The sequence below is a fragment of the Vollenhovia emeryi genome, unplaced genomic scaffold, assembly GCF_000949405.1.
Source record: "Vollenhovia emeryi isolate VEMERY1.0 unplaced genomic scaffold, V.emery_V1.0 DF939139.1, whole genome shotgun sequence".
Classification (NCBI taxonomy): domain Eukaryota; kingdom Metazoa; phylum Arthropoda; class Insecta; order Hymenoptera; family Formicidae; genus Vollenhovia; species Vollenhovia emeryi.
In genome coordinates this window covers 2,478,377-2,496,038 of record NW_011967227.1, presented here as the reverse complement: position 1 = coordinate 2,496,038, position 17,662 = coordinate 2,478,377, and the positions used below count along the sequence as shown (strand labels likewise).

General features: G+C 42.2%; 1 protein-coding gene across 1 annotated transcript in view; it reads right to left on the bottom strand.

Annotated features, from left to right (window-relative positions):
* LOC105567316 (nuclear hormone receptor FTZ-F1) overlaps positions 1-17,662 on the bottom strand; it is a 38,435-nt gene that overhangs the window by 16,955 nt on the left and 3,818 nt on the right. The gene's annotated exons all lie outside the window — the stretch shown is intronic.

Sequence of the window (17,662 nt, the reverse complement as noted above, 5' to 3'; positions counted from 1 at the left end):
ACTCGGGATCCCTCCGAATGACACGGCGACATACTCGCGGCGCGACGCGACATTAATGAAGCTGTCCCGCGCGCGCGTGTTGCGAAAGAGCGCGAAAAAGAGACTCGCGCCCTGGAAAAAACAAAGATTCATCGGAAACACCGCGTGGCGGACAAGACGGGCGGCCGCTTGCGTTGGGCGAGCGAGTAAACTGCATTTGCCGGATATCTCTTAAAAATCCTGCTGTATCGTTGTCGAGAGTAAGATGGCAGACAACTATCCGTAAGCGCTTAAGACTGTCTCAGTCGTAGACGTAGGGCAAGGCAGAGAGAAACGTAAGTCGTGAAAGGCTATTGTATACGACTTACGTTTCTCTCTGCCTCGCCCTACGTCTACGACTGAGACAGTCTTAAGCGCTTACGGATTGTTCTCTGCCATCAGCCTAACTGTCGAGTCGTTCATAGCGGCATATGATATTCTGTTCATCCACAGAATGTAAAAGTATACCTAATATTCTGGGAATCTCTATGAAACACTGAACATTCGCGATATCCCTCGAATTCCCAGACAGCACACATGGTTCCACGAATATTCGTCTGGAGTGCAGATATTCTTAATTTCAGAATATTCCAGTCGAATATTCTATAAATATTTATTGATTATTGCAATTAGAAATCGTACATTCATAACAAGGGAGAACGTTTTTTAGAATACCCGTCGAGAATGTCCTTGGAATATTCGTTCAGAATAATTTTTTAATATCCACCGAGTTTACGTATTGCACATTGTTTATTGTGTAATACACTTATTTTATGCAAAGGGCAGCGAAATCTGTGATCATACCATGTATAACCGACACGCTATATTCGACAGATTATTCTATTCACATTCGAAAAAGATTTATAGTAGCGCCAGTCGACTATTCTACGAACATAAGATAAATATGTAAGACTGACCTATGGAATATTCCAAATATTCTTGAAGAATATTCTTAAAATGTCCATAGGAGTGTCTTGTGCTGGGTTAGAACACGTGCTATTAAGGCAATGGCGCGCGAGCAGCCAGATCATTTTTGTGCGTTTAAATGAAGAGACTGAAAAACATGGTAATCAGTAGAGGAAGATCTCTTGTTGCAAGACACGCTCCTAATACGAAATGGGTCTCTCTATTAAAATAATAGGCACCGTCGGTTGGTTCTATCACGAATTTACCGCCCTTGGAGTGAAATCTGTTCGGTGGAAAATTCGTGGTTGGACTGTAATCGTTGCGGAAAAATTTGCGATTGAATTTGTACGTTGGAAACTTGCTATCCCGCGTATCAGAAAACTACCTCGTGAGAGAGGACTTTTCTCTACACGAAAACTGAGATAATCCCAATTACAATCTTAATACGTCCTCGCTGCGTTTATAAAGTTGAGATTCTTGTTATCAGACAGATAGAAGAATGAGTGAGTAATCAAGCGGAACTCAGAGATTCGAATGCTCGTGTATTCCGTTTCGTGCTGTTGCCTAGACGTGTAGCAAAGTTCAGAGTGCGACGCGGAGGCGTGAAATCGACTGGGCTCGGCGCGGCGCAACCGAGCTGGAAATTTGAAACGCGGCCGCGCGTAGCGACGCGAACGCGATAACGCATGCGCGCACCTGTCTGCCCTCCCGCGCCCCCCCCCCCCCCGCGGACGCGAGGCATTTCAATTAATGACACGCTAATACGTGACCGGGTATCGCGACGAAATAATGCTTACGCAATGCGTAAGCGGCCGAGGGGGAAGTCCCCGGGCCCACCGGTGCGTTCCGCGCGCAAATTTGCGGCGCTCGCACGCGCACGAGCGTCCGCGGCCGAGCCGTGAAAGAAGTAAAAGCCACGGAGAAAAGAAGACGATGAGACTACGCTCAAACGAGAGAGGATTACACAATCCCCCCCGCCTCAACCCAACCTAACCTTTCTCTCCCACCAACGAGCGTGCACGCGCGGAGGTAGGAGTCGAATGAGCGGGCGGACGGACGAATGGCCGGACGGACGGACGGACGAACGGGTACACAGGTACACAAGCACCGTCTTGCGACATAATACAACAATTATGAAATTGGTGAGTTTCTAAACGAAGGCGCCTGCCGCGCGCGTTTCCGTTATCCTGTGCTGCGTCGGCCTCCCAGGAACGATCAGGGACGGACACCGTTTGACTTATTGTGCTCGTTCCCTTTTCGGATGTTTCCTTCAGGTACGCCCACCTAGGGGGGGATTTGCGAAACCCGTCCCACTTTTTACGACAATCTCATATTTATGACACGAGATTAAAGAGATGGACGCGCCGAGGAGCGTCGTCCCAGTTCTTTCCCTGCTGTCCTAGTCGCACGCGCGAAAGGATTGCGCCACCTTCATTGCTCTATGGCTCTCGCTGAGCCCATGGTCGACATCGCCGCTGAATCGCGTCTCGAATGGCCGAATCGAGTTGCGTTCTTACGTCCGTTTTACGCCCGCGGCTTCTAATCGAATTGTCGAAATCCATTTTTCACGGCGTTTAACGAACGCCGTCTCTCGCCCACGTGGCGGACGGAAGATAGCACCAAGTTGTGAACGGCATATTAGTCTTTGTCATCGCACCAATGTCTCTTGCCCGTACAACTAATTGTGAGGGCAGTCGTAGTAGGTTCAGTAATGGAGACGGGCAACAACTGCCGAGAGAAGAAAGGGATGTTCCTCTACTTAACGTAATATCTGATAATCGAAGAATCAAATTGTCGAAATCCATTTTCACGCGTTTAACGAACGCCGTCTCGCCCACGTGGCGGACGGAAGATAGCACGAAGTTGTGAATGGCATATTAGTCCTTGTTATCGCTCCAATGTTTTTTGCCCGTGCAACTAATTGTGAGAGCAGTCGTAGTGGGTTTAATAATGCAGACGGGCAAGAACTGCCGAGAGAGGAAAGGGATATTCCTCCACTTAGCATAATACTTGATATTCGAACAAGTAATCTTTCAATTGTTTACTGCATCGCGTAGGGCAACATGATAACTAGAATACGCTTGTGAAAGTAACTATAATACGTTTGATAACTGTAATACGTTTGTAAAAATAACATGCGTGGTATGAGAGACTTTGAAGATAAGATATTAACAAATTGATAAAATTCGTACGGCTCAAATGTGATAAACACGAGTTTGAAAGAATAAAGGATTAAGAGCCGCGATAGGGTGTTAGTGTCCAAATATTTCATTCCGAATTTATTATATAAGATGTTAAGGGACAAATAATTTACGCGTTTGAAAAAACATTTTTTATGTACCTGCGTGGAATGTACTTAAAAATTTGTTTCAGCCAGAAAATGTTCTCCTCGCAAAACTTAGATTATCAATAGTAGTAGAAGTGAATCGAGCACTGTGAGAGTGAGAGTAAAATGGAGTAACAAGTACCGATATGAGGATTGAAGATGCTCAATCATCGTCCGGTTGAAAAACAGGAAAGCGGCTATATATTTCCGCTGGCAGGGACTCGATCTCGCCAGGAGGCCCAAGCTCACGTTCGGCGAATTAGAAAAGTAACCGATCGCGGAATACTCGCGTCGTACAACCGCATCGTTGTTGAAGTGACCTTGAACGTGAATGGTTGCACGGCCTTGAACACAGAAATGTAGAAGATACTCGTGGTTCGGTGATGAAAAAGAACCGTTTTTATATTCACCAAACTGGTTTCGATGTGCCGCGAGCGAGCGACTCGATTTCGTTGCGAGGTGCGAGATCCGCATGGTTATAAATAAAAGGCCGGTGCACCTATGTGCGGATCTCGTCTAATATGCGAAATTAGCGGTGACGACGACGATAACAACGTTTTTTTTCTTTCAACCACGCGGCCACGAAATGACGAGACGAAACGCGCGCGCACCCGAGCTCGTTCCTTCAACTCTTCGTACTTATTAACATTCATTAAGACTACCGTTCTTTCAAAGTGCCTCGTGTTCGTGGGATACGACACGTCCGCGACCAGAAAAAAATTAACGCATAATTTCGTTCACGCGCTTCAGATAGAGAGAGAAAGAGAGGGAGGGGGGGAGAGATCCCCAATTTTATTGGTAGATGAAAAAATCTACAATAGGTAAACTTTTAACACAGGAATTTTTGTCTCTACGGGAAGGAAGGGAAGCATAAACCGACTTCATGGTGTCGACCAAAGAGTAGTAATAATAATAAAAAAATGAGCACTTCTGAACCGCCTAAGGTGTTTCTTCAAGGCCGTCAGCGTGACAAAGTGGAATAAGTTTGAGCTTCAACAAGAATAATAGAAAACACATATCCTAATAAAAAAATGACCTTGTTCGCGTAACAGGGTATTTCAGTAGTAAAGCATTCGAATAAAAGACTTACTAATGCAAACTGCCCAGGCGTTTCTTCTATATTCACGGTTGTCAAGCGAAGCGTCAAACTTGACACCCTGACCTGCTATAGTGAACCCGTTACACGACGGATCCCGTACAAAGGAATTACCTCTAACATTTCCTAAATATTTTACAGATTTCCATCAAAGGAACAAAAGCGCCGCGCCTTTATATCTCCGCGTGTTATTATTACAGAAGATATATTTCGGCAGCCTGGTGGAAACCGGCGGATCCGGCCGAAAGGCCTTCACCCGTCAGTAATACATATGGGACATTGTTTGAAGAAAATGTGCATCCTACTGCAAATTTCCACTCAAATTGCACAATGCGAACTGTGCAATGTGAGATGATTGCAGTTTCAAATTCTAATAAGAGCGCGGGCTCTTATTAGAAAATAAATTTGCTTTTGACTAATCATTGTAGCTGAATGAGTCTACCTCTTTACTGAGAGGTGCAGTAAATGAATAAAACAAAAAAAAAGATTTCACGCGGCACATTAAGAGTCGACCTGCATCTGTTGTCGGTTACTGGCAAAATCAAATGCTCGATATTTCACGAAGAACTTTAAAACAGGTTTTTTTTAATCTCGACAAAACATATTCAGAAAACTTGACAAACTTGCCGGGTGCATGACACGAAGACTTTTGTATCTACGTTGGTTCTGTACTTTAAACTTGAAAACAAGAGTGTCTTCAAAAGAACTAATTATAAATGTGGCACTGAAAGCCGAGGATGATGATTTTACAAACGTCTTTGTTTCTGTTATTATACGTTTACATAAAACTTTCTTATCATTAATATTTTTCAATTTGGAGGCTAATTGTAAGAAACTTTACAGTTTTAATTTCAAAACTGAAATATCAGAGGAACGAGACAAGCGTGTCAAAATTATTTTTGTATGCGTTTACTCTAGAAAAACTTGTTATGTTGCTAGATGTTTTTACGATCGTCGCTTTCAATTCGGATTCACAGACAGGCGACCGGGCCGTGCAATCATTAATTTTGCGTATCCACAAACAACTGAACCAGTTCTAAGAAATGTATGAAAACTAAGAAAACTAAGGTTAAAAATTTATTTTCTATAAATTTTCCTTTATGTCGTGTAACACTCAACATTTTGCAAGAATGTTTGTTTATTTTAGAGGCACTGGACAAAACGGAGCGAATGTCATCGTCGCCACGATCTCACGTTTCTTTTAAACTCTGTAATACAAAGGTTGATCAATTTTCCCTGGTTTTATATATCTCATCAATTTTTTTGTTGTAAGATGATGAAAATTATTTTCCTTAATTAAGAAAAAAAAGAAACGTTTTCTATCGCTATCGAAATCTGGTCCAAAAGTTTCTCCCAATTCTACATTTGAGTTTCTTTCGCTTCGTGAGCCAACGCAAGGTCAAAAAGTTTTATTTGTGGACTTTATTTTAACTCATATAGTTGGAGCATCACTACCTTACGGATCGCTTGCAGTATTTTCCCTAATTAGGAAAAAAAAACGAAACTTTCTATCGAAATCGAAATCTAGTTCAAAAGTCTCTTCCAATTGTACATTTGAGTTTCTTTTGCCTCGAGTGCTGACGCAAGGTTAAAAAGTTCCCATGGGCGCGCGCCGAGCCTAAGGAAGTTTCGACCTCCTCGTCTTCTATATATAGACACGTTAGTACGAACCGGGGAATAAAATTGTTGCCATCGAGCGAAATCGCGACATGTTCCCCGACATGCACGTGCACTCGTAGTCACCGGCTACGACGGGGTTCCCTCTGCACGCGACAGCCAATCGTAAACAAAGAGAATCTAGTTGCTCGAGGGGGCTCTCATTCTAGCGGTGTGTGTTGATAACGCAATAACTCTTCAACAACAGCTCCGTCGCGAGAGATGCGCTCGGCGACTCGGGCTCGAGACGGAAGAAAACCCCCCATTCTTTTTCCCGTCGAGTCGCCAACGGAAATTACAGTTTTTTCCCTCCTCCGCCGATCCCCGAGACAAATTTACTGTCCGTATATATGTATACATATATATGCTTATTACGCTGCCAAAGGATTAACGAGTCTCGCTTGAACGTGTTGCGCACGTCGTACTGGTACGGAAGGCGTTCCCGCGGCTGCGAACGATGCTCGTGAAATACTATCCCTCTTTAAGACTCCCCCCTCGATAAAAACGCCGTAATTCCTTGACGTGCGTACTTGACTGCGCACGCTGCTCTTCCGGCATCGGGCATATCGACGTATATTTATACAGATAGTTATTATCGTTTTGAATATGAGTCATTACACTGAAATTACTCCGGCAATAATGAAACTAATGACGATAAATTGTAACGCTAAACTTATCGCTGGCAGAAACGATCGGCGAGCTTCTTGATGAAAGAGAGGGAGGGAGAGAGAGAGAGAAAAGAGTAAAGGCAACGTTATTCTTTCGAGATGAGTGATCGATCGAGGAAAAAAGAAATGCAAAGTTGACTTTACAATAATTTTATCGCTCTTACTTCTCAGATATTATCCCAGCTCGCATCGTATTGTATTCGAGGGAGAAACCGCTGACCAAAATCTTGTACTCCATCAATGCCCACTAATGCCCAGTGGGTACTACTTTATCTTATTATTTTATTTTATCTTTACAATGTCCCAGCAAGGCCTAATGCCTAAAAAATGCCCAGTAATGCCGCAAATCTGTACACCACAATGCCCTCAGCGGTTTCTCCCCTCGAGTTACAGTTACTTTTTTCTGGTAGCTCTAACTTAACTTCGTTACTTTCTTCCCATCTGTAACGGTAACTTAACTCAGTTACATTTTTTTCGATAACTAGTAACTCATTTAACAGTTACATTAATAGTTACTTCATATATATTTTAAACCTCCGCAGATCGCATCAGGCCTTGCCTTTGCGCATAAACGCCTTTACCGACACTTTACAATTCAAATGAAGATTTGATATTTTTATTTTCATCGCACGAAAGTAACTGCAAAGTAACGATTCGTTACTGTTTGAGTAACTGTAACGTGTTACTTTTCAGAATTGGTAACATGTACCTAGATACTTTTATTGAGTAACTTTTCCAACACTGATTGTATTATTACAAACGACTTCCGGTTGCAATGTGAGATGAGCGAGGTCGCGTTTCTGAAACTTGTAATATTCGATGCTCCCTTGATTTAGTGTTCCGTCGCGAATAAAAAGAAACTTAATAATCGCGCTTGTAACGTATGGAACCGGCGCGTTTTGCACTCGCTTCGCTGAAAGCGAAACTTCTTTTTCTTTACGTCGCCACTATTTGAACGTAATTTCGATAAGGAAAGCCTGCGTCCACCTTGTCGCGCGTTAAGCTGAGTTTATCACAATATTAGGTGCGCGCGCACACACGTACGCACACGTGGGGATACGTTCCGGTTCAATATAATCGACGTCGGCTTCATTCAAAATATGGGAAAAAATATGCGACACACATCTATCTAATAAATACGCATTGTAACGCGTCTTCCGGATTTTTCTTTCTTTCTTTTTTTTGGGAGGATAGTCGACGAAAGTTATTCGCCGCTACAACTCCGAAAAGATTTACACGGCTATCAAATGCCCCAGGCGCAGAGGCTGCATGCGGATGTTTATATAAACCGTCCGGCGAAAAGTAAAACGACATTGTCGCGGGTATAAAAATAGATAAGCTCATTTACTTTACCGCCGGGCAAATTGTTCGCACCTGCGTAACTGAAACCTGAGCGTTGGCACTTTATTGCGTGTACGTACACGGCCGTGCTTGTAAATTGCGCAAAACCGTGCTGTGCGTTTCGCGATGCGTTAAATAATATCATAAGAGCGAGGGATTTCGTCCTTACTCGCCGCGTTTAAGAATTTTCGACATACGCAAGTAAACTGCAATAACCAGTCGTGATTACATTCCAATAATAATAACAACAGTTAAACGTGATATTTTACTTAAACGAAATTTTTTAAGATCTTGAGAACCTGGCCAAGGGTTCTTTTTCGCAATGAAGTCTTCACACTGATTTTAGAAATGAAGCTTATTAGTAGCAGAATTAATTATTCGATTTAAAGTGGGTTTACTGTCCCAACAAAAAAGTATAATCGCCACGCAGTTTACTGAGTTTAGCAAAAGTGTAGCAAATGTTGTTATCAGGCGGTCGATGTCCAGCCTGTGATCGAACAATGGTATCTTCTTCAATTAATTGTGCTCCAAAATTTATGATCGTCAAATTGTCACTAAATTTGATTAAAAACAATGAACAATTTTAATTTACTGAACGCTGGACACGCAATAGAAGTAGGAGGCAATTGATTCTTCATCGTTTCCCCGATGGCCAAGTGCACCTTGAATAAATGATTAATTAACTTTATGCTAATGCGCTGACATAGTGTTTAGTACTAGGCGGCTTCTTTATCGAAATATAATTACGTGAAAGAGAATTGAGCGGTCACACGTTGGAGAATAAAATTTCCACGAACGCTAGCGTAAATTATAATTAACAAGCTATTATTAATAACGTACGGATGTTTCTTTTAACCCCCGGAAACCTCACGAGCATCCCGTCCGACGTTTATTACTGGCGAAGATAGTTTTTAAATCGCTCACAAAGCCGTAGGCGCGGAACTGCTCGTTTTACAGCGGACGAGCCTCATTTACGCCGCCGTTGAAAACGGCGAGCTTGCCGCGAATCTTTGACAGGTGTTTTCGCCCATTACCACGAGTGTGCTCGTCGGGCTCCTTTTCGCGCCCCCTCACGTTTCTTTCTTTCGCACGAAAGGCGGCAGCCGAATCGGTAGACGGATCGAGCCGCGATCCCGTCGTAAATTATTCGAGAAAGCGCGCGCGCGATGACTGATCGAGCAACGTCAAACAATTCGGCTCTCGGCGACGAGTGTGTAGAAATTAATTTGTTAATGCCGCGCCGTGGCGAACGACGCGGGGGAGCGAGACGTGTCGTATAACGACGAAGCGACCGAGGGAAACGTCGGACAACGACCGTTATTCTGCGCCTATCACACAATAGGAAAGCACAGCCAGTAGGAATAAGGAATGGAAATACGGAATAGAAACCTATGTAATGCCAAGACGCAACGATTCGTTGGCAATAGGAGTGCTGTCCAATCATCTGCTCTTTTTGAAGCCACGTGCCTGTCCCAGTCTCAACTGTGATGGGTCAGGTAGGGCCCAGTGTTGTGGAAGGTACATTATTTTTAGTACCTACAGTTTTAGTACCTGTAGTTACAGGTACAGGTACTAGGAAAACCAAATACCTAGGTAAATATTTTATGCAAGTAAGTTTAAAATGTTGTATAATAAAATGAAGTAACGTTCATGAAGTTGTTAATTAGTTCATTCATTTAATCAATTTTATATTTACGCTTGCATATTATGTTTCAAAAATATCAGACACTCAAAAGTTTCATCGGACATTGCAGAAAAACGGACGGAGTTTTTTTTTGGGGGGGGGGGAATTCGGATTTGTATTACAGCATCTGGAACGCCAATTTAAACTGAAATGGTTTCCAAGGTTCGATTGTCCAAATTCAAAGGAACTGTATTAAAATGCGTCAATACGTCCAATAAATATGTGACTTATAAGAAAAATTTCTATGAAATATAATACATTTTTATCGCGCTCCGCGCTCATTCTATGTGTATTGCAGGAGAGTATTGTCCAAAAGTAACTTAAAATTCACCTAAATGTAGGTACACAAGAAACTTGTACCCAAATGTATTGGTACCAGAGGCAAAAGTATCTCGGTACAGTAAACTAGGTGCGTAAAATTGTACCCGAGGGGGAAACCGCTGACCAAAATCTTGTACACCAATGCCCACTAATGCCCAGTGGGCATTACTTATTATCTTCTTTTATCTCATTTATCTTGTTTTATCTTATTGTATCTTATTTTATCTTATTTTATCTTCATAATGCCCCAGCAAGACGTAATGCCCAAAAAATGCCCTAGTAATGCCCAGTAATGCCGCAAATCTGTACACCACAATGCCCTCAGCGGTTTCCCCCTCGATTGTACCTAGATAGAAGCACCTAGGTACTGCACAACACTGGGTGGGCTAGGTACAGGGAATAGGGAAGAGAAATCCAACGCGTCGGAAATTCCGTTCCTATTGCCTATTCCATTGTGCGTCGACACGCGGTTTCTGGTAAGTTGGAGTTTAATTATTTCTGTTGCCTGTGCTATTCCCTATTCCTATCGCTTCCCTGTTGTGTGAATAGGCTTCACAGCGACGAAATGGCAGGCGTCGGGCAGCTACGATTATGTCGGATGTTATCACTTAATGATACACCCCGTGTCAAATTATCGAATTCGCGATCTTATCGATACTCGCGCCTGCCTCCCCCTCTGTCTCTTCCTTGTTAACAATTCAGTTTAATTACTTTTCTCGTAGATAGGCGCGGCCGCTAACGTGCCGTTCTCGTTTTTCCGCGCGCGCCTATCACCGGCGCGCATTTTCCGCTTGCGATGTTTTTTCTCTCTCTTTCTCTCTCTTCCCTCGCGAACCCGGCGAGATGCGCAGGTAAAAAAACCTCCTCCCCCCCCCTTCTTCCTTCCTTTCGTAAACAGCACTCGCAAGCACTCTGGAAACTTTCCGCGTTAAGCAATTTCCCCCCTCGGTTCGCCGTCGTAGGAACGCGCGGCGTGGAAAACGGTGTGCAAAGACGGCAATTGCGACAGACGCGCTGTTTCGAGATTCGCTTAATCGTCGGGCCTTGAGGGCCTAGACCCAGTTACTCGGATTGCATTAAACGCTACGAGACCAAACTCCGTTCCTCGGCGGCATTTCTGACCCCCTCCCCCCGCCCCCTCCGTCTCCCCCCGTGTCTTGACGAATGCGACGCAATCGTGAGCGGCGGAAAGCACCGAAATTGGAGCATCGATCGAACTAGCCTGTTTATAACTCGATTCAACTTAATTTTATTACACGCCGTGTGCGCGCGCGCGCGCGCGTCCGTCCGCGCGTTGTGTGCCGTGCGCGCGCACGTACCGATTTTGTATTAACAGATTCGTGTTGAATTAAGATACAATTAGGAACTAAGAAGCTATCGAGCGGCTCGCCAGACCGTTATTAATTATGAATAAAGGGGAGAGAGAAAGGGAGTCCCCGCGGAACATTTCCTCGCGTAGAGGCCCAATTTGTATATACACGTATATTGTTTTGTATATATTTGTATGTATATAGCGCCGGCGAAGTTCGCAGCGTCGACCGCTAATTAAGAAGAAATTGTTGACGCAGGAATTTAAACGGGGTCGAACGTAAGCGCGTGGATAATGGCGCGTAATTGTGTTACTGGTGCCGTGCCGTGACGTAATTTCGTTTGTCCGGCGCGTAGCGACGGGGCCGCTTCTCCGCTCCGCTCCTCGAATACCACGAGGAAGAGGAGCGCGCGATCGATTCGCGGCTATAAGAGGTACGTGCCGTCGTGCTTGCCGTCGAGCGCGCGTTCCCGAGCTTTAAAAACGGCGAAAGGGAGCACGCGGTGCGAGACTCGGTTAATCGCTTCCACGGTGTGTAATAAGGTTAAGTTCGTATGAGCGCGCGGAAACGCCCGAGCGTCGCGCTGACGAGAGCCGAGTCCGTCCGAGCGACGGCCGACGGCGGCCACGATGACAACCGAATGCGCGCGTAAACGGCATTTGACGCGCGGCTAGCGGCACTCGCCGCGGCATGGCGCGGGGATATCTAACGAGAGATAACGTAAAACACAATAATGCCGGTGACACCGGGGAGCGCTATTGGCGGGAAAACGTGGCTCGCGCCCGGTGAAAGTAAAATGAGGAATTATTAAAACGACGCGCGATGCGATCGATACATTACACGCGATCGCGTTCCTTACTCGCCGCGGAATTCGATATGCATATGCAGGTTCTTTTTATAACGACGAAAAAATAAACCCGCGTTCAAACGTCCGGTATAACGTACCGTACTCGGTGCGCGCGCACGGAAATAGGCGTGAATTTGGCGCACGAGTGCGACTTATTGTACATTCGAGTCTCCGGACTGACATCTTTCTATTTTATAAGAATTCAGTCGTTAATTTATCCGTTGCTAGATACACACGCGTGCTTTGTAACACGCGCCCTACCGACGGATCACTCGACAACGATTTCGATCTATTGAATTTTAAGCTGTAAGGTTTGCGAATTTTTATACGTTTGAATGCCATACGTGTAATCTGAGGATATTACCGGCCACTCGATAAGGACCACAATCCGGATGGTCGAAACGTAGTGGATGTAAAATTTTTCGCAAATAAAATTTCTGCCGGTTGGGTCGACTAAACATTCCAAATATTTATAAGAGTTGTTTATGACGGCCCGGTTAGGACGCTAACGTCGATCTGCATTGTTGTGCCTGTTATCAGATACGCGCAAGGTACATTAACGTTACGCTGTTATCAAGTATCGCGATTCGGACGATAATCCTCATTGTACAATTTACTGGTCGGAATTAACGTTATCGTTCGTTGATTGTACGTTATATAAACATGAGGCTGGCAAAATTTAACTAAGTACACTGTAACAAAATTTCACGTAAAATTACAACTATTATAGTGAGTAATATTGGAACCATCTATTAAAGGGGTATACATACTTACATACGCGTCAGTAAATTTGTAATTTGTACGTAAAATTATTGCCTTGTACAATAAGCAAACGGCGTGCTTTTAATGTTGTACTTTTTGCAATTTTTCATCAAATATAAGCAAATTCACAACGAAGAGTAAAATGAATTTTTGTAAAAACATAAATTAATATATTTTCGTTATTATTAGTGTAATTGCTACGCTCATTATACAGGGTGTACCGCAATTCGTGACCGAAATTTTAATAACATATTTTTGAGCAAAATGTAAGACGAAAATCCTAATACGAAAATGTGGAGGCTATAATACTTTTCAAATGGGAAGCATTTGTAATAGACAAATCAGGTAGTCTAAAGTTCGCGCATTCAGGGACGGTACATTGCACAGTGATAAAGGTACTCTTGCATCTTTGCCGATATACCTAAAAAAAGTTAAGTAATTATATGTACAATGATGCTGATGTTATTGATTGAGTCATATTTAAACATGAAAAAATAAAAATAAATAAATTAAAAATAATAAATATGAGAAGTTGTCCACATGAGAAGTTGTTCACTTATGAAATGTCACAGACAATTTATATGGTAAAAATCTTTTCTTCAATATCGATTTATATTGAGGTTATTTTTTTACCATATAAATTGTCTGTGACATTTCATAAGTTGATAACTTCTCATGTGGACAACTTCTCATATTTATTATTTTTAATTTTTTTTTTATTTTTTCATGTTTAAATATGACTCAATCAATAACATCATTGTACATATAATTACTTAAATTTTTTTAGGTATATCGGTAAAGATGCAAGAGTACCTTTATCACTGTGCAATGTACCGTCCCTGAACGCGCGAACTTTAGACTACCTGATTTGTCTATTACAAATGCTTCCCATTTGAAAAGTATTATAGCCTCCACATTTTCGTATTAGGATTTTCGTCTTACTTTTTGCTCAGAAATACGTTATTAAAATTTCGGTCACGAATTGCGGTACACCCTGTATATGTAATTTTACATTACTTTTTTACAGTGTATTCTTTGCGGCGTATTTCACGTCACATCGACCCTAGGTTCCTTCAACCGCGCGTATGCACATGGAACATCATTTTCTATCACACACACACACCCGTCGATAAAATCCCCTCGCGAGATATTATCTACACAACAGTTACAAATCTATATACAGGGTGTACCTAAACTGGCGAAAGATATTTTTATGACAAGTACTTTGTAATAACATTTTAAGACGAAAATGTCGAGGCTACAATAGTTTTCAAGTGGGAAGAGTTTAAAGATCTCGAATAACGAGATCTAGAATTCGCGCGCTCAGGGATGGCGAAGCAATCCAGGATGGCCGAGAGCAAAGGTGCCTCCTTGAACCGCACATCTTTGACAATAATGAAGTTGTTGTAAAAATTATGCAATTAAACTCTTGCCATTTGAAAATTATTAGCCTCGACCGTTTCGTCTTGAAACGTTACAAAGTACTTGTCACTAAAATATTTTTCGCCAGTTTAGGTACACTCTGTACAACGCGTGATTCAATGAATCGACTCAGTTTTTGGCAGACTTCTTATTTACTCACTAGATATCTGTCGATACGAAATATGTACTTGAACCGCTATTTATTTATCCGATAAAATGCACAGATACTACGATAAACTTTGCTTCTTTCGACTAGAGATTAAAAGCGTAATAAAAAAAAAACAAAGTTAGTTATGAAGGAAACTCGGTAAAGAAAAACGTGTTTCTTACTCCCAGAAGTGAGATTTTCACTCCATTAATTACAGTGTCCAGTGTTCAAAAGTATAATTTGGATGCTTATAGTGAATTCGATTGCTTGCACTAGTGAGCACTGAGTACGTAGTGAGGCTTGTTTGTAGACAATTCTCATGTTTAAGGATCGTTTTAAATGCCTCCTCAAGTACTTCCTAGCCAGAAAAATTATCTTTACACCATCCATACCATCATTTCATTTTTTAAATAGTTTTTAAACTTGTATTTAAGACGACCTTAAATATAAAAATTGATTATAACCAGACCTTATTGCTAGTGCGCACTTAAATTGATTTGTTTTCTGTTCCTGCACTGGTGAACTAGTGCAGTAAGCTAGAATGAGAAAATATGTAACCCGTCTTACTCTAATTTATTGCACTAGTTCACCTGTGCAGGAACAGAAAACAAACCTAATCAGTTCTGAATTCACTCTTAGTAACCTGTGGAGCGCAGCTTTGAAAAATCAGCGCAAAATTTATGAAAATTATCACATTCCATGTTCTGTGCCATCCTCACTTTTGACCCATAAAACAGCAAACACAACAACGGCTTGACTGTCGGAAGAGTTTTCTTAAACTTTATGAAACTTTGTTAATAAAGAATATCGAAATATCATTGAATCTTTCGCGAAGCCACTAGAAAATATCTTTTACCCAAAAATTTAATCTCTTTTGTAAAAACTCTTTTTAATCTTTTGATACCTCTTGTTACAAGGTAATAAAAGTTGCCCTATAAAACGAGATTGCAACTCGAAAAACATTCCATCCTCCTACTCTTCCGTTCGCGCTCGAGTTTATCTATCGGGCGTCGCTTCTCCGCGGCACTGAACAGCTCGTGCGTATTTTCTCCGCAATAATTCTAATTATATCAGTACACATGGCACAAATTCAAAAATTACCGTAAACGTTTCACAAATTATATGCTGTGGGTGGCATCGAACGACGGTTATCGCTAGCAGGTATATTGGAAATGCAAAACGCCGCATAACACTAAAAGTATTCTTCATGTTTGTCTCCGAAGTGTACATCTTTATCTGACGCTGTTGTTTTCTTTCCCCTCTTATTGTATTATATGTGTTGTACAGGGCGAAACAATAACTTTGTCTACCTCGCATAGCTCCTCTATTTTTAGAAATATGAAAAACTTGTAATTACGATTGCCGTAGGTTGTCAAGAGGGCCATAATGTGCCGGCGATATTTTTGCAGTAACTGGAGGCGCTTCGATGATCTCAAGGTCACCTCCATTTTTTTTAAATGGCGTACTATACTTTTTTTATTGTCAGTGCAATAGCGTATGTTTTAAGACGGTCTCAACGACCTATAATAGTCATTTGCTGTGTACACAGTACCGGCCAAAATTATATCGCCTTCAGTGTGGAAATGCGAACTGGGGTGCGAAGCGCCCTGATTTTCCGAGCGCAAAGTGCTCTCTCCTTTCGTCAAAGTGCGTCGAATGTTTTCCAAATTTTACAGTACGTAACCGGATAACAGACGCATCCGTGTACACGAAATTTGACAAAATATCCCAGGATTTTCGAATTTTTTTATTCGTGCACTTCGAAACTGGTTATGCCCAAGAAATCGAAAGGTGATAGAATTTTGGCCGGTATTGTATGCGATTGTATCGCATCTTTTCAATCGTATGGATTTTTTTTTCAATTTCCTCGAAATAATCTCTCAGGCGCTTCGCACCCCAGTTCGCATTTCCACACTGAAAAATGGATGCACGCCGAATGAATAAACGGCGAATGCAAACGGAATATTTGTTGGCGCCCTCGCCTGCACTGTTAAATTGGTAGTGTTAAATCTGACACAATTTGAGTCGTCTAATCAATATGTCGTTAATCTAACTAAACAGTGGCGTTGAAAGAAACTATAGAAATGGGTCGAATAGCAGCTGCAGTTGTTCTTCAACCACATTTTGCGTTGAAATAAACTGTGACACGCATGGTGGTTAAAACTAACGACGTATTGAGCAGTGGCGAGTCATTACGAGTTAAGCGCGACACTAGGAATTTAATAGAGCACGAGCCGGTCGGAGAAAGTTCGCGACGAAATTACCTCCGCGTTATTCCGCCGTTCGGCCAAATATATCTTTAATAATCGTTGGATAAGTGCCTCGCCTTTTGCGTTATTCTGTATCATATTTCTCTGTACTCTGTACCTCCTACTTGTAGCGAATTCGGCGGCTTGCACTAGTGCGCACTGAGCGCACGCTGAGGCTTGTTTACAGTCAATTGTTATATTTAAGGAACGTCTTAAACATCTCTTGAAATATTTCTTAGCCAGTAAAATAATTTGTATGGCTAAGTATGTATCCATACGGGTCATTGTCTGGCTAAACACTTTTTGAACTTGTATCCAAGACAAAATAAAATATAAGAATCGACTATAAACAAGCCTTGGTGCGCACTGAGCGCACGCTGAGGCTTGTTCACAGGCAAGTCTTATATTTTAGAATCGCCTGAAATATTTCGTAGCCGGTAAAATTATCTGTACGGCATCCACACGGATTATTTGTTGGCTAAATACTCTTTGAACATGTATTTGAGACAAAGTTAAGTATAAAAATTGACTATAAACTGGTCTTACAAGGGGAACCCGGCAGTCTGTAGTCACCGATTTTAATCTAGTTGTGTGGGTGTGTTGTACTCACCCAAACTTATTTTCTGCTAAAGCCGTAGGGCGCACTATTCAGGCGTTCTCGAGGAAATATAATAAACGGTAATTATGCATAAAAGCGACTTCCTCTCCGATTTGCTTTATTTTTAAATATGTTGTTGGGGATGTCTTCCCGAGTCATTTCATATATATAAGGGCCGGACTCAAATAGTTTCGGAGATACAGGCTGAGAAAGGATACAAATAATAAATATATGGTAATTTGTATCCTTTCTCAGCCTGTATCTCCAAAACTATATATATGAAATGACTCGGGAAGACATCCCCAACAAC